Below are 15,170 nucleotides of genomic sequence, written 5' to 3'. Positions count from 1 at the left end.
GTTCTCCCAGGGTGAGGCTCATCCATTGCACTCCGGGTGTGCTGACCCCTGCGATTTCCCCAAATGCGGGAAACTCGACTGCATAATTTGTGGTAGTGGGGGACTGCGTTCGCGCTTTCCCCTGATTTGCTCTGGTCAAAAATAGACAGATACACGCTGCTGCTTGGGGGGCTCCACGAGCCAACAGGTGTGCGAGTCTCCTTTTGCTGCCTGCTGCGAGGGACTCTCAAGCAAGCACAGCCTGTTGGTGCCCCCTTGTGGCCCCATCTAGAAGCTGCCAAAGGGAAGCCGCTCGCTTTGCTGCTGGCTTTTGGTATCTGGGATTTGTTGTGAGCCTTTTTTAAAAGAGAGGAGGGGAGGGGGGGGTTCCTTCCTTGGTCTTTGTTTTTTCGTTTTCCTCTCTCCGTTTAAACCCTTAACTCTTGATTTGGCGTCCTGATATCTTTGCTTGGCTGCTTTGGACACACCGGCCGAGTTCCCCCTGGGCCCGCTGGCTGTGGATTCCTCCGCTGGTGTAGTGACAGGAATTGGCCTTTGGTTCAGCCGGGAGGGGAGCTTTGTAGCGAGCGGCAGCGGGCACGCTCCAAAGATGGCACTTGCGGCTGCAGCAGCAGGAAGTGCACGGCCGGGCCCTTTTTTGCGGCCGCCTGGTGGGGCTGCCGACGTTGAGCCTCCGACGCCGGGCCTCTTCCTGCCACCCTGAGCGAGCAGCCGGAGCTGCAGCCTTCTGCCTGTTTACAGGCGTCGAACGCACGTTGGGCTCCGAAGCCGCCGCCCCGCTATGCAAATGACTCTGGCTTGCTGTGCATCTTGGACGACGGCCTTCGCCTTGAGCTTGGCCTGCCATGGGGGGGATGGAAGGGGTGTAGCCGGCTCCCAGGCTGCTGGCCTCGGTGGCACCCTCTCGAAGGAACGCCTGGCTTTGGCCCCGGATCCCGCCTCACCCCACCGCCCGAGACTCCGCGATGTAGCGGGCCTGCGCCGGAGGGGCGCCCGTCGAGCCGGCGCGCTCCCAACTCATACTTACCTGGCAGGGGAGATACCATGATCACTAAGGTGGTTCTCCCAGGGTGAGGCTCATCCATTGCACGCCGGGTGTGCTGACCCCTGCGATTTCCCCAAATGCGGGAAACTCGACTGCATAATTTGTGGTAGTGGGGGACTGCGTTCGCGCTTTCCCCTGATTTGCTCTGGTCAAAGATAGACAGATACACGCTGCTGCTTGGGGGGCTCCACGAGCCAACAGGTGTGCGAGTCTCCTTTTGCTGCCTGCTGCGAGGGACTCTCAAGCAAGCACAGCCTGTTGGTGCCCCCTTGTGGCCCCATCTAGAAGCTGCCAAAGGGAAGCCGCTCGCTTTGCTGCTGGCTTTTGGTATCTGGGATTTGTTGTGAGCCTTTTTTAAAAGAGAGGAGGGGAGGGGAGGGGAGGGGGGGGTTCCTTCCTTGGTCTTTGTTTTTTCGTTTTCCTCTCTCCGTTTAAACCCTTAACTCTTGATTTGGCGTCCTGATATCTTTGCTTGGCTGCTTTGGACACACCGGCCGAGTTCCCCCTGGGCCCGCTGGCTGTGGATTCCTCCGCTGGTGTAGTGACAGGAATTGGCCTTTGGTTCAGCCGGGAGGGGAGCTTTGTAGCGAGCGGCAGCGGGCACGCTCCAAAGATGGCACTTGCGGCTGCAGCAGCAGGAAGTGCACGGCCGGGCCCTTTTTTGCGGCCGCCTGGTGGGGCTGCCGACGTTGAGCCTCCGACGCCGGGCCTCTTCCTGCCGCCCTGAGCGAGCAGCCGGAGCTGCAGCCTTCTGCCTGTTTACAGGCGTCGAACGCACGTTGGGCTCCGAAGCCGCCGCCCCGCTATGCAAATGACTCTGGCTTGCTGTGCATCTTGGACGACGGCCTTCGCCTTGAGCTTGGCCTGCCATGGGGGGGATGGAAGGGGTGTAGCCGGCTCCCAGGCTGCTGGCCTCGGTGGCACCCTCTCGAAGGAACGCCTGGCTTTGGCCCCGGATCCCGCCTCACCCCACCGCCCGAGACTCCGCGATGTAGCGGGCCTGCGCCGGAGGGGCGCCCGTCGAGCCGGCGCGCTCCCAACTCATACTTACCTGGCAGGGGAGATACCATGATCACTAAGGTGGTTCTCCCAGGGTGAGGCTCATCCATTGCACGCCGGGTGTGCTGACCCCTGCGATTTCCCCAAATGCGGGAAACTCGACTGCATAATTTGTGGTAGTGGGGGACTGCGTTCGCGCTTTCCCCTGATTTGCTCTGGTCAAAGATAGACAGATACACGCTGCTGCTTGGGGGGCTCCACGAGCCAACAGGTGTGCGAGTCTCCTTTTGCTGCCTGCTGCGAGGGACTCTCAAGCAAGCACAGCCTGTTGGTGCCCCCTTGTGGCCCCATCTAGAAGCTGCCAAAGGGAAGCCGCTCGCTTTGCTGCTGGCTTTTGGTATCTGGGATTTGTTGTGAGCCTTTTTTAAAAGAGAGGAGGGGAGGGGAGGGGAGGGGAGGGGGGGTTCCTTCCTTGGTCTTTGTTTTTTCGTTTTCCTCTCTCCGTTTAAACCCTTAACTCTTGATTTGGCGTCCTGATATCTTTGCTTGGCTGCTTTGGACACACCGGCCGAGTTCCCCCTGGGCCCGCTGGCTGTGGATTCCTCCGCTGGTGTAGTGACAGGAATTGGCCTTTGGTTCAGCCGGGAGGGGAGCTTTGTAGCGAGCGGCAGCGGGCACGCTCCAAAGATGGCACTTGCGGCTGCAGCAGCAGGAAGTGCACGGCCGGGCCCTTTTTTGCGGCCGCCTGGTGGGGCTGCCGACGTTGAGCCTCCGACGCCGGGCCTCTTCCTGCCGCCCTGAGCGAGCAGCCGGAGCTGCAGCCTTCTGCCTGTTTACAGGCGTCGAACGCACGTTGGGCTCCGAAGCCGCCGCCCCGCTATGCAAATGACTCTGGCTTGCTGTGCATCTTGGACGACGGCCTTCGCCTTGAGCTTGGCCTGCCATGGGGGGGATGGAAGGGGTGTAGCCGGCTCCCAGGCTGCTGGCCTCGGTGGCACCCTCTCGAAGGAACGCCTGGCTTTGGCCCCGGATCCCGCCTCACCCCACCGCCCGAGACTCCGCGATGTAGCGGGCCTGCGCCGGAGGGGCGCCCGTCGAGCCGGCGCGCTCCCAACTCATACTTACCTGGCAGGGGAGATACCATGATCACTAAGGTGGTTCTCCCAGGGTGAGGCTCATCCATTGCACTCCGGGTGTGCTGACCCCTGCGATTTCCCCAAATGCGGGAAACTCGACTGCATAATTTGTGGTAGTGGGGGACTGCGTTCGCGCTTTCCCCTGATTTGCTCTGGTCAAAGATAGACAGATACACGCTGCTGCTTGGGGGGCTCCACGAGCCAACAGGTGTGCGAGTCTCCTTTTGCTGCCTGCTGCGAGGGACTCTCAAGCAAGCACAGCCTGTTGGTGCCCCCTTGTGGCCCCATCTAGAAGCTGCCAAAGGGAAGCCGCTCGCTTTGCTGCTGGCTTTTGGTATCTGGGATTTGTTGTGAGCCTTTTTTAAAAGAGAGGAGGGAGGGGAGGGGAGGGGAGGGGAGGGGAGGGGAGGGGAGGGGAGGGGAGGGGGGGGTTCCTTCCTTGGTCTTTGTTTTTTCGTTTTCCTCTCTCCGTTTAAACCCTTAACTCTTGATTTGGCGTCCTGATATCTTTGCTTGGCTGCTTTGGACACACCGGCCGAGTTCCCCCTGGGCCCGCTGGCTGTGGATTCCTCCGCTGGTGTAGTGACAGGAATTGGCCTTTGGTTCAGCCGGGAGGGGAGCTTTGTAGCGAGCGGCAGCGGGCACGCTCCAAAGATGGCACTTGCGGCTGCAGCAGCAGGAAGTGCACGGCCGGGCCCTTTTTTGCGGCCGCCTGGTGGGGCTGCCGACGTTGAGCCTCCGACGCCGGGCCTCTTCCTGCCGCCCTGAGCGAGCAGCCGGAGCTGCAGCCTTCTGCCTGTTTACAGGCGTCGAACGCACGTTGGGCTCCGAAGCCGCCGCCCCGCTATGCAAATGACTCTGGCTTGCTGTGCATCTTGGACGACGGCCTTCGCCTTGAGCTTGGCCTGCCATGGGGGGGATGGAAGGGGTGTAGCCGGCTCCCAGGCTGCTGGCCTCGGTGGCACCCTCTCGAAGGAACGCCTGGCTTTGGCCCCGGATCCCGCCTCACCCCACCGCCCGAGACTCCGCGATGTAGCGGGCCTGCGCCGGAGGGGCGCCCGTCGAGCCGGCGCGCTCCCAACTCATACTTACCTGGCAGGGGAGATACCATGATCACTAAGGTGGTTCTCCCAGGGTGAGGCTCATCCATTGCACGCCGGGTGTGCTGACCCCTGCGATTTCCCCAAATGCGGGAAACTCGACTGCATAATTTGTGGTAGTGGGGGACTGCGTTCGCGCTTTCCCCTGATTTGCTCTGGTCAAAGATAGACAGATACACGCTGCTGCTTGGGGGGCTCCACGAGCCAACAGGTGTGCGAGTCTCCTTTTGCTGCCTGCTGCGAGGGACTCTCAAGCAAGCACAGCCTGTTGGTGCCCCCTTGTGGCCCCATCTAGAAGCTGCCAAAGGGAAGCCGCTCGCTTTGCTGCTGGCTTTTGGTATCTGGGATTTGTTGTGAGCCTTTTTTAAAAGAGAGGAGGGGAGGGGAGGGGAGGGGAGGGGAGGGGAGGGGGGGGTTCCTTCCTTGGTCTTTGTTTTTTCGTTTTCCTCTCTCCGTTTAAACCCTTAACTCTTGATTTGGCGTCCTGATATCTTTGCTTGGCTGCTTTGGACACACCGGCCGAGTTCCCCCTGGGCCCGCTGGCTGTGGATTCCTCCGCTGGTGTAGTGACAGGAATTGGCCTTTGGTTCAGCCGGGAGGGGAGCTTTGTAGCGAGCGGCAGCGGGCACGCTCCAAAGATGGCACTTGCGGCTGCAGCAGCAGGAAGTGCACGGCCGGGCCCTTTTTTGCGGCCGCCTGGTGGGGCTGCCGACGTTGAGCCTCCGACGCCGGGCCTCTTCCTGCCGCCCTGAGCGAGCAGCCGGAGCTGCAGCCTTCTGCCTGTTTACAGGCGTCGAACGCACGTTGGGCTCCGAAGCCGCCGCCCCGCTATGCAAATGACTCTGGCTTGCTGTGCATCTTGGACGACGGCCTTCGCCTTGAGCTTGGCCTGCCATGGGGGGGATGGAAGGGGTGTAGCCGGCTCCCAGGCTGCTGGCCTCGGTGGCACCCTCTCGAAGGAACGCCTGGCTTTGGCCCCGGATCCCGCCTCACCCCACCGCCCGAGACTCCGCGATGTAGCGGGCCTGCGCCGGAGGGGCGCCCGTCGAGCCGGCGCGCTCCCAACTCATACTTACCTGGCAGGGGAGATACCATGATCACTAAGGTGGTTCTCCCAGGGTGAGGCTCATCCATTGCACTCCGGGTGTGCTGACCCCTGCGATTTCCCCAAATGCGGGAAACTCGACTGCATAATTTGTGGTAGTGGGGGACTGCGTTCGCGCTTTCCCCTGATTTGCTCTGGTCAAAGATAGACAGATACACGCTGCTGCTTGGGGGGCTCCACGAGCCAACAGGTGTGCGAGTCTCCTTTTGCTGCCTGCTGCGAGGGACTCTCAAGCAAGCACAGCCTGTTGGTGCCCCCTTGTGGCCCCATCTAGAAGCTGCCAAAGGGAAGCCGCTCGCTTTGCTGCTGGCTTTTGGTATCTGGGATTTGTTGTGAGCCTTTTTTAAAAGAGAGGAGGGGAGGGGAGGGGAGGGGGGGGTTCCTTCCTTGGTCTTTGTTTTTTCGTTTTCCTCTCTCCGTTTAAACCCTTAACTCTTGATTTGGCGTCCTGATATCTTTGCTTGGCTGCTTTGGACACACCGGCCGAGTTCCCCCTGGGCCCGCTGGCTGTGGATTCCTCCGCTGGTGTAGTGACAGGAATTGGCCTTTGGTTCAGCCGGGAGGGGAGCTTTGTAGCGAGCGGCAGCGGGCACGCTCCAAAGATGGCACTTGCGGCTGCAGCAGCAGGAAGTGCACGGCCGGGCCCTTTTTTGCGGCCGCCTGGTGGGGCTGCCGACGTTGAGCCTCCGACGCCGGGCCTCTTCCTGCCGCCCTGAGCGAGCAGCCGGAGCTGCAGCCTTCTGCCTGTTTACAGGCGTCGAACGCACGTTGGGCTCCGAAGCCGCCGCCCCGCTATGCAAATGACTCTGGCTTGCTGTGCATCTTGGACGACGGCCTTCGCCTTGAGCTTGGCCTGCCATGGGGGGGATGGAAGGGGTGTAGCCGGCTCCCAGGCTGCTGGCCTCGGTGGCACCCTCTCGAAGGAACGCCTGGCTTTGGCCCCGGATCCCGCCTCACCCCACCGCCCGAGACTCCGCGATGTAGCGGGCCTGCGCCGGAGGGGCGCCCGTCGAGCCGGCGCGCTCCCAACTCATACTTACCTGGCAGGGGAGATACCATGATCACTAAGGTGGTTCTCCCAGGGTGAGGCTCATCCATTGCACGCCGGGTGTGCTGACCCCTGCGATTTCCCCAAATGCGGGAAACTCGACTGCATAATTTGTGGTAGTGGGGGACTGCGTTCGCGCTTTCCCCTGATTTGCTCTGGTCAAAGATAGACAGATACACGCTGCTGCTTGGGGGGCTCCACGAGCCAACAGGTGTGCGAGTCTCCTTTTGCTGCCTGCTGCGAGGGACTCTCAAGCAAGCACAGCCTGTTGGTGCCCCCTTGTGGCCCCATCTAGAAGCTGCCAAAGGGAAGCCGCTCGCTTTGCTGCTGGCTTTTGGTATCTGGGATTTGTTGTGAGCCTTTTTTAAAAGAGAGGAGGGGAGGGGAGGGGAGGGGGGGGTTCCTTCCTTGGTCTTTGTTTTTTCGTTTTCCTCTCTCCGTTTAAACCCTTAACTCTTGATTTGGCGTCCTGATATCTTTGCTTGGCTGCTTTGGACACACCGGCCGAGTTCCCCCTGGGCCCGCTGGCTGTGGATTCCTCCGCTGGTGTAGTGACAGGAATTGGCCTTTGGTTCAGCCGGGAGGGGAGCTTTGTAGCGAGCGGCAGCGGGCACGCTCCAAAGATGGCACTTGCGGCTGCAGCAGCAGGAAGTGCACGGCCGGGCCCTTTTTTGCGGCCGCCTGGTGGGGCTGCCGACGTTGAGCCTCCGACGCCGGGCCTCTTCCTGCCGCCCTGAGCGAGCAGCCGGAGCTGCAGCCTTCTGCCTGTTTACAGGCGTCGAACGCACGTTGGGCTCCGAAGCCGCCGCCCCGCTATGCAAATGACTCTGGCTTGCTGTGCATCTTGGACGACGGCCTTCGCCTTGAGCTTGGCCTGCCATGGGGGGGATGGAAGGGGTGTAGCCGGCTCCCAGGCTGCTGGCCTCGGTGGCACCCTCTCGAAGGAACGCCTGGCTTTGGCCCCGGATCCCGCCTCACCCCACCGCCCGAGACTCCGCGATGTAGCGGGCCTGCGCCGGAGGGGCGCCCGTCGAGCCGGCGCGCTCCCAACTCATACTTACCTGGCAGGGGAGATACCATGATCACTAAGGTGGTTCTCCCAGGGTGAGGCTCATCCATTGCACTCCGGGTGTGCTGACCCCTGCGATTTCCCCAAATGCGGGAAACTCGACTGCATAATTTGTGGTAGTGGGGGACTGCGTTCGCGCTTTCCCCTGATTTGCTCTGGTCAAAAATAGACAGATACACGCTGCTGCTTGGGGGGCTCCACGAGCCAACAGGTGTGCGAGTCTCCTTTTGCTGCCTGCTGCGAGGGACTCTCAAGCAAGCACAGCCTGTTGGTGCCCCCTTGTGGCCCCATCTAGAAGCTGCCAAAGGGAAGCCGCTCGCTTTGCTGCTGGCTTTTGGTATCTGGGATTTGTTGTGAGCCTTTTTTAAAAGAGAGGAGGGGAGGGGGGGGTTCCTTCCTTGGTCTTTGTTTTTTCGTTTTCCTCTCTCCGTTTAAACCCTTAACTCTTGATTTGGCGTCCTGATATCTTTGCTTGGCTGCTTTGGACACACCGGCCGAGTTCCCCCTGGGCCCGCTGGCTGTGGATTCCTCCGCTGGTGTAGTGACAGGAATTGGCCTTTGGTTCAGCCGGGAGGGGAGCTTTGTAGCGAGCGGCAGCGGGCACGCTCCAAAGATGGCACTTGCGGCTGCAGCAGCAGGAAGTGCACGGCCGGGCCCTTTTTTGCGGCCGCCTGGTGGGGCTGCCGACGTTGAGCCTCCGACGCCGGGCCTCTTCCTGCCGCCCTGAGCGAGCAGCCGGAGCTGCAGCCTTCTGCCTGTTTACAGGCGTCGAACGCACGTTGGGCTCCGAAGCCGCCGCCCCGCTATGCAAATGACTCTGGCTTGCTGTGCATCTTGGACGACGGCCTTCGCCTTGAGCTTGGCCTGCCATGGGGGGGATGGAAGGGGTGTAGCCGGCTCCCAGGCTGCTGGCCTCGGTGGCACCCTCTCGAAGGAACGCCTGGCTTTGGCCCCGGATCCCGCCTCACCCCACCGCCCGAGACTCCGCGATGTAGCGGGCCTGCGCCGGAGGGGCGCCCGTCGAGCCGGCGCGCTCCCAACTCATACTTACCTGGCAGGGGAGATACCATGATCACTAAGGTGGTTCTCCCAGGGTGAGGCTCATCCATTGCACGCCGGGTGTGCTGACCCCTGCGATTTCCCCAAATGCGGGAAACTCGACTGCATAATTTGTGGTAGTGGGGGACTGCGTTCGCGCTTTCCCCTGATTTGCTCTGGTCAAAGATAGACAGATACACGCTGCTGCTTGGGGGGCTCCACGAGCCAACAGGTGTGCGAGTCTCCTTTTGCTGCCTGCTGCGAGGGACTCTCAAGCAAGCACAGCCTGTTGGTGCCCCCTTGTGGCCCCATCTAGAAGCTGCCAAAGGGAAGCCGCTCGCTTTGCTGCTGGCTTTTGGTATCTGGGATTTGTTGTGAGCCTTTTTTAAAAGAGAGGAGGGGAGGGGAGGGGAGGGGGGGGTTCCTTCCTTGGTCTTTGTTTTTTCGTTTTCCTCTCTCCGTTTAAACCCTTAACTCTTGATTTGGCGTCCTGATATCTTTGCTTGGCTGCTTTGGACACACCGGCCGAGTTCCCCCTGGGCCCGCTGGCTGTGGATTCCTCCGCTGGTGTAGTGACAGGAATTGGCCTTTGGTTCAGCCGGGAGGGGAGCTTTGTAGCGAGCGGCAGCGGGCACGCTCCAAAGATGGCACTTGCGGCTGCAGCAGCAGGAAGTGCACGGCCGGGCCCTTTTTTGCGGCCGCCTGGTGGGGCTGCCGACGTTGAGCCTCCGACGCCGGGCCTCTTCCTGCCGCCCTGAGCGAGCAGCCGGAGCTGCAGCCTTCTGCCTGTTTACAGGCGTCGAACGCACGTTGGGCTCCGAAGCCGCCGCCCCGCTATGCAAATGACTCTGGCTTGCTGTGCATCTTGGACGACGGCCTTCGCCTTGAGCTTGGCCTGCCATGGGGGGGATGGAAGGGGTGTAGCCGGCTCCCAGGCTGCTGGCCTCGGTGGCACCCTCTCGAAGGAACGCCTGGCTTTGGCCCCGGATCCCGCCTCACCCCACCGCCCGAGACTCCGCGATGTAGCGGGCCTGCGCCGGAGGGGCGCCCGTCGAGCCGGCGCGCTCCCAACTCATACTTACCTGGCAGGGGAGATACCATGATCACTAAGGTGGTTCTCCCAGGGTGAGGCTCATCCATTGCACTCCGGGTGTGCTGACCCCTGCGATTTCCCCAAATGCGGGAAACTCGACTGCATAATTTGTGGTAGTGGGGGACTGCGTTCGCGCTTTCCCCTGATTTGCTCTGGTCAAAGATAGACAGATACACGCTGCTGCTTGGGGGGCTCCACGAGCCAACAGGTGTGCGAGTCTCCTTTTGCTGCCTGCTGCGAGGGACTCTCAAGCAAGCACAGCCTGTTGGTGCCCCCTTGTGGCCCCATCTAGAAGCTGCCAAAGGGAAGCCGCTCGCTTTGCTGCTGGCTTTTGGTATCTGGGATTTGTTGTGAGCCTTTTTTAAAAGAGAGGAGGGGAGGGGAGGGGAGGGGGGGGTTCCTTCCTTGGTCTTTGTTTTTTCGTTTTCCTCTCTCCGTTTAAACCCTTAACTCTTGATTTGGCGTCCTGATATCTTTGCTTGGCTGCTTTGGACACACCGGCCGAGTTCCCCCTGGGCCCGCTGGCTGTGGATTCCTCCGCTGGTGTAGTGACAGGAATTGGCCTTTGGTTCAGCCGGGAGGGGAGCTTTGTAGCGAGCGGCAGCGGGCACGCTCCAAAGATGGCACTTGCGGCTGCAGCAGCAGGAAGTGCACGGCCGGGCCCTTTTTTGCGGCCGCCTGGTGGGGCTGCCGACGTTGAGCCTCCGACGCCGGGCCTCTTCCTGCCGCCCTGAGCGAGCAGCCGGAGCTGCAGCCTTCTGCCTGTTTACAGGCGTCGAACGCACGTTGGGCTCCGAAGCCGCCGCCCCGCTATGCAAATGACTCTGGCTTGCTGTGCATCTTGGACGACGGCCTTCGCCTTGAGCTTGGCCTGCCATGGGGGGGATGGAAGGGGTGTAGCCGGCTCCCAGGCTGCTGGCCTCGGTGGCACCCTCTCGAAGGAACGCCTGGCTTTGGCCCCGGATCCCGCCTCACCCCACCGCCCGAGACTCCGCGATGTAGCGGGCCTGCGCCGGAGGGGCGCCCGTCGAGCCGGCGCGCTCCCAACTCATACTTACCTGGCAGGGGAGATACCATGATCACTAAGGTGGTTCTCCCAGGGTGAGGCTCATCCATTGCACGCCGGGTGTGCTGACCCCTGCGATTTCCCCAAATGCGGGAAACTCGACTGCATAATTTGTGGTAGTGGGGGACTGCGTTCGCGCTTTCCCCTGATTTGCTCTGGTCAAAGATAGACAGATACACGCTGCTGCTTGGGGGGCTCCACGAGCCAACAGGTGTGCGAGTCTCCTTTTGCTGCCTGCTGCGAGGGACTCTCAAGCAAGCACAGCCTGTTGGTGCCCCCTTGTGGCCCCATCTAGAAGCTGCCAAAGGGAAGCCGCTCGCTTTGCTGCTGGCTTTTGGTATCTGGGATTTGTTGTGAGCCTTTTTTAAAAGAGAGGAGGGGAGGGGAGGGGAGGGGAGGGGAGGGGGGGGTTCCTTCCTTGGTCTTTGTTTTTTCGTTTTCCTCTCTCCGTTTAAACCCTTAACTCTTGATTTGGCGTCCTGATATCTTTGCTTGGCTGCTTTGGACACACCGGCCGAGTTCCCCCTGGGCCCGCTGGCTGTGGATTCCTCCGCTGGTGTAGTGACAGGAATTGGCCTTTGGTTCAGCCGGGAGGGGAGCTTTGTAGCGAGCGGCAGCGGGCACGCTCCAAAGATGGCACTTGCGGCTGCAGCAGCAGGAAGTGCACGGCCGGGCCCTTTTTTGCGGCCGCCTGGTGGGGCTGCCGACGTTGAGCCTCCGACGCCGGGCCTCTTCCTGCCGCCCTGAGCGAGCAGCCGGAGCTGCAGCCTTCTGCCTGTTTACAGGCGTCGAACGCACGTTGGGCTCCGAAGCCGCCGCCCCGCTATGCAAATGACTCTGGCTTGCTGTGCATCTTGGACGACGGCCTTCGCCTTGAGCTTGGCCTGCCATGGGGGGGATGGAAGGGGTGTAGCCGGCTCCCAGGCTGCTGGCCTCGGTGGCACCCTCTCGAAGGAACGCCTGGCTTTGGCCCCGGATCCCGCCTCACCCCACCGCCCGAGACTCCGCGATGTAGCGGGCCTGCGCCGGAGGGGCGCCCGTCGAGCCGGCGCGCTCCCAACTCATACTTACCTGGCAGGGGAGATACCATGATCACTAAGGTGGTTCTCCCAGGGTGAGGCTCATCCATTGCACTCCGGGTGTGCTGACCCCTGCGATTTCCCCAAATGCGGGAAACTCGACTGCATAATTTGTGGTAGTGGGGGACTGCGTTCGCGCTTTCCCCTGATTTGCTCTGGTCAAAAATAGACAGATACACGCTGCTGCTTGGGGGGCTCCACGAGCCAACAGGTGTGCGAGTCTCCTTTTGCTGCCTGCTGCGAGGGACTCTCAAGCAAGCACAGCCTGTTGGTGCCCCCTTGTGGCCCCATCTAGAAGCTGCCAAAGGGAAGCCGCTCGCTTTGCTGCTGGCTTTTGGTATCTGGGATTTGTTGTGAGCCTTTTTTAAAAGAGAGGAGGGGAGGGGGGGGTTCCTTCCTTGGTCTTTGTTTTTTCGTTTTCCTCTCTCCGTTTAAACCCTTAACTCTTGATTTGGCGTCCTGATATCTTTGCTTGGCTGCTTTGGACACACCGGCCGAGTTCCCCCTGGGCCCGCTGGCTGTGGATTCCTCCGCTGGTGTAGTGACAGGAATTGGCCTTTGGTTCAGCCGGGAGGGGAGCTTTGTAGCGAGCGGCAGCGGGCACGCTCCAAAGATGGCACTTGCGGCTGCAGCAGCAGGAAGTGCACGGCCGGGCCCTTTTTTGCGGCCGCCTGGTGGGGCTGCCGACGTTGAGCCTCCGACGCCGGGCCTCTTCCTGCCGCCCTGAGCGAGCAGCCGGAGCTGCAGCCTTCTGCCTGTTTACAGGCGTCGAACGCACGTTGGGCTCCGAAGCCGCCGCCCCGCTATGCAAATGACTCTGGCTTGCTGTGCATCTTGGACGACGGCCTTCGCCTTGAGCTTGGCCTGCCATGGGGGGGATGGAAGGGGTGTAGCCGGCTCCCAGGCTGCTGGCCTCGGTGGCACCCTCTCGAAGGAACGCCTGGCTTTGGCCCCGGATCCCGCCTCACCCCACCGCCCGAGACTCCGCGATGTAGCGGGCCTGCGCCGGAGGGGCGCCCGTCGAGCCGGCGCGCTCCCAACTCATACTTACCTGGCAGGGGAGATACCATGATCACTAAGGTGGTTCTCCCAGGGTGAGGCTCATCCATTGCACGCCGGGTGTGCTGACCCCTGCGATTTCCCCAAATGCGGGAAACTCGACTGCATAATTTGTGGTAGTGGGGGACTGCGTTCGCGCTTTCCCCTGATTTGCTCTGGTCAAAGATAGACAGATACACGCTGCTGCTTGGGGGGCTCCACGAGCCAACAGGTGTGCGAGTCTCCTTTTGCTGCCTGCTGCGAGGGACTCTCAAGCAAGCACAGCCTGTTGGTGCCCCCTTGTGGCCCCATCTAGAAGCTGCCAAAGGGAAGCCGCTCGCTTTGCTGCTGGCTTTTGGTATCTGGGATTTGTTGTGAGCCTTTTTTAAAAGAGAGGAGGGGAGGGGAGGGGAGGGGGGGGTTCCTTCCTTGGTCTTTGTTTTTTCGTTTTCCTCTCTCCGTTTAAACCCTTAACTCTTGATTTGGCGTCCTGATATCTTTGCTTGGCTGCTTTGGACACACCGGCCGAGTTCCCCCTGGGCCCGCTGGCTGTGGATTCCTCCGCTGGTGTAGTGACAGGAATTGGCCTTTGGTTCAGCCGGGAGGGGAGCTTTGTAGCGAGCGGCAGCGGGCACGCTCCAAAGATGGCACTTGCGGCTGCAGCAGCAGGAAGTGCACGGCCGGGCCCTTTTTTGCGGCCGCCTGGTGGGGCTGCCGACGTTGAGCCTCCGACGCCGGGCCTCTTCCTGCCGCCCTGAGCGAGCAGCCGGAGCTGCAGCCTTCTGCCTGTTTACAGGCGTCGAACGCACGTTGGGCTCCGAAGCCGCCGCCCCGCTATGCAAATGACTCTGGCTTGCTGTGCATCTTGGACGACGGCCTTCGCCTTGAGCTTGGCCTGCCATGGGGGGGATGGAAGGGGTGTAGCCGGCTCCCAGGCTGCTGGCCTCGGTGGCACCCTCTCGAAGGAACGCCTGGCTTTGGCCCCGGATCCCGCCTCACCCCACCGCCCGAGACTCCGCGATGTAGCGGGCCTGCGCCGGAGGGGCGCCCGTCGAGCCGGCGCGCTCCCAACTCATACTTACCTGGCAGGGGAGATACCATGATCACTAAGGTGGTTCTCCCAGGGTGAGGCTCATCCATTGCACTCCGGGTGTGCTGACCCCTGCGATTTCCCCAAATGCGGGAAACTCGACTGCATAATTTGTGGTAGTGGGGGACTGCGTTCGCGCTTTCCCCTGATTTGCTCTGGTCAAAAATAGACAGATACACGCTGCTGCTTGGGGGGCTCCACGAGCCAACAGGTGTGCGAGTCTCCTTTTGCTGCCTGCTGCGAGGGACTCTCAAGCAAGCACAGCCTGTTGGTGCCCCCTTGTGGCCCCATCTAGAAGCTGCCAAAGGGAAGCCGCTCGCTTTGCTGCTGGCTTTTGGTATCTGGGATTTGTTGTGAGCCTTTTTTAAAAGAGAGGAGGGGAGGGGGGGGTTCCTTCCTTGGTCTTTGTTTTTTCGTTTTCCTCTCTCCGTTTAAACCCTTAACTCTTGATTTGGCGTCCTGATATCTTTGCTTGGCTGCTTTGGACACACCGGCCGAGTTCCCCCTGGGCCCGCTGGCTGTGGATTCCTCCGCTGGTGTAGTGACAGGAATTGGCCTTTGGTTCAGCCGGGAGGGGAGCTTTGTAGCGAGCGGCAGCGGGCACGCTCCAAAGATGGCACTTGCGGCTGCAGCAGCAGGAAGTGCACGGCCGGGCCCTTTTTTGCGGCCGCCTGGTGGGGCTGCCGACGTTGAGCCTCCGACGCCGGGCCTCTTCCTGCCGCCCTGAGCGAGCAGCCGGAGCTGCAGCCTTCTGCCTGTTTACAGGCGTCGAACGCACGTTGGGCTCCGAAGCCGCCGCCCCGCTATGCAAATGACTCTGGCTTGCTGTGCATCTTGGACGACGGCCTTCGCCTTGAGCTTGGCCTGCCATGGGGGGGATGGAAGGGGTGTAGCCGGCTCCCAGGCTGCTGGCCTCGGTGGCACCCTCTCGAAGGAACGCCTGGCTTTGGCCCCGGATCCCGCCTCACCCCACCGCCCGAGACTCCGCGATGTAGCGGGCCTGCGCCGGAGGGGCGCCCGTCGAGCCGGCGCGCTCCCAACTCATACTTACCTGGCAGGGGAGATACCATGATCACTAAGGTGGTTCTCCCAGGGTGAGGCTCATCCATTGCACGCCGGGTGTGCTGACCCCTGCGATTTCCCCAAATGCGGGAAACTCGACTGCATAATTTGTGGTAGTGGGGGACTGCGTTCGCGCTTTCCCCTGATTTGCTCTGGTCAAAGATAGACAGATACACGCTGCTGCTTGGGGGGCTCCACGAGC

At 61.5% G+C, this 15,170-nt stretch overlaps 14 non-coding genes and 1 pseudogene across 14 annotated transcripts; all 15 read left to right on the top strand.

Annotated features, from left to right (window-relative positions):
• Nucleotides 1-124, top strand: LOC142286826 (U1 spliceosomal RNA; annotated as a pseudogene; the record flags this gene model as incomplete).
• An 895-nt stretch (nucleotides 125-1,019) lies between these two features.
• LOC142286820 (U1 spliceosomal RNA) lies at nucleotides 1,020-1,183 on the top strand. Its single transcript, XR_012747893.1, has one exon. It is a non-coding gene; the product is annotated as a U1 spliceosomal RNA (small nuclear RNA).
• Nucleotides 1,184-2,088: 905 nt separating this feature from the next.
• Nucleotides 2,089-2,252, top strand: LOC142286818 (U1 spliceosomal RNA). Its single transcript, XR_012747891.1, has one exon. It is a non-coding gene; the product is annotated as a U1 spliceosomal RNA (small nuclear RNA).
• A 909-nt stretch (nucleotides 2,253-3,161) lies between these two features.
• On the top strand, nucleotides 3,162-3,325 carry LOC142286748 (U1 spliceosomal RNA). The gene has a single exon (XR_012747822.1). It is a non-coding gene; the product is annotated as a U1 spliceosomal RNA (small nuclear RNA).
• A 939-nt stretch (nucleotides 3,326-4,264) lies between these two features.
• On the top strand, nucleotides 4,265-4,428 carry LOC142286817 (U1 spliceosomal RNA). The gene has a single exon (XR_012747890.1). It is a non-coding gene; the product is annotated as a U1 spliceosomal RNA (small nuclear RNA).
• Nucleotides 4,429-5,348: 920 nt separating this feature from the next.
• On the top strand, nucleotides 5,349-5,512 carry LOC142286747 (U1 spliceosomal RNA). Its single transcript, XR_012747821.1, has one exon. It is a non-coding gene; the product is annotated as a U1 spliceosomal RNA (small nuclear RNA).
• A 905-nt stretch (nucleotides 5,513-6,417) lies between these two features.
• LOC142286816 (U1 spliceosomal RNA) lies at nucleotides 6,418-6,581 on the top strand. The gene has a single exon (XR_012747889.1). It is a non-coding gene; the product is annotated as a U1 spliceosomal RNA (small nuclear RNA).
• Nucleotides 6,582-7,486: 905 nt separating this feature from the next.
• Nucleotides 7,487-7,650, top strand: LOC142286871 (U1 spliceosomal RNA). The gene has a single exon (XR_012747940.1). It is a non-coding gene; the product is annotated as a U1 spliceosomal RNA (small nuclear RNA).
• An 895-nt stretch (nucleotides 7,651-8,545) lies between these two features.
• LOC142286815 (U1 spliceosomal RNA) lies at nucleotides 8,546-8,709 on the top strand. The gene has a single exon (XR_012747888.1). It is a non-coding gene; the product is annotated as a U1 spliceosomal RNA (small nuclear RNA).
• A 905-nt stretch (nucleotides 8,710-9,614) lies between these two features.
• Nucleotides 9,615-9,778, top strand: LOC142286870 (U1 spliceosomal RNA). The gene has a single exon (XR_012747939.1). It is a non-coding gene; the product is annotated as a U1 spliceosomal RNA (small nuclear RNA).
• A 905-nt stretch (nucleotides 9,779-10,683) lies between these two features.
• Nucleotides 10,684-10,847, top strand: LOC142286814 (U1 spliceosomal RNA). Its single transcript, XR_012747887.1, has one exon. It is a non-coding gene; the product is annotated as a U1 spliceosomal RNA (small nuclear RNA).
• Nucleotides 10,848-11,762: 915 nt separating this feature from the next.
• On the top strand, nucleotides 11,763-11,926 carry LOC142286869 (U1 spliceosomal RNA). The gene has a single exon (XR_012747938.1). It is a non-coding gene; the product is annotated as a U1 spliceosomal RNA (small nuclear RNA).
• Nucleotides 11,927-12,821: 895 nt separating this feature from the next.
• LOC142286813 (U1 spliceosomal RNA) lies at nucleotides 12,822-12,985 on the top strand. Its single transcript, XR_012747886.1, has one exon. It is a non-coding gene; the product is annotated as a U1 spliceosomal RNA (small nuclear RNA).
• A 905-nt stretch (nucleotides 12,986-13,890) lies between these two features.
• Nucleotides 13,891-14,054, top strand: LOC142286868 (U1 spliceosomal RNA). Its single transcript, XR_012747937.1, has one exon. It is a non-coding gene; the product is annotated as a U1 spliceosomal RNA (small nuclear RNA).
• Nucleotides 14,055-14,949: 895 nt separating this feature from the next.
• Nucleotides 14,950-15,113, top strand: LOC142286812 (U1 spliceosomal RNA). The gene has a single exon (XR_012747885.1). It is a non-coding gene; the product is annotated as a U1 spliceosomal RNA (small nuclear RNA).
• Nucleotides 15,114-15,170: the final 57 nt, after the last annotated feature.

The sequence above is a fragment of the Anomaloglossus baeobatrachus genome, unplaced genomic scaffold (genome assembly GCF_048569485.1).
Source record: "Anomaloglossus baeobatrachus isolate aAnoBae1 unplaced genomic scaffold, aAnoBae1.hap1 Scaffold_695, whole genome shotgun sequence".
Classification (NCBI taxonomy): domain Eukaryota; kingdom Metazoa; phylum Chordata; class Amphibia; order Anura; family Aromobatidae; genus Anomaloglossus; species Anomaloglossus baeobatrachus.
This window is presented reverse-complemented; position numbering and strand designations above follow the sequence as displayed.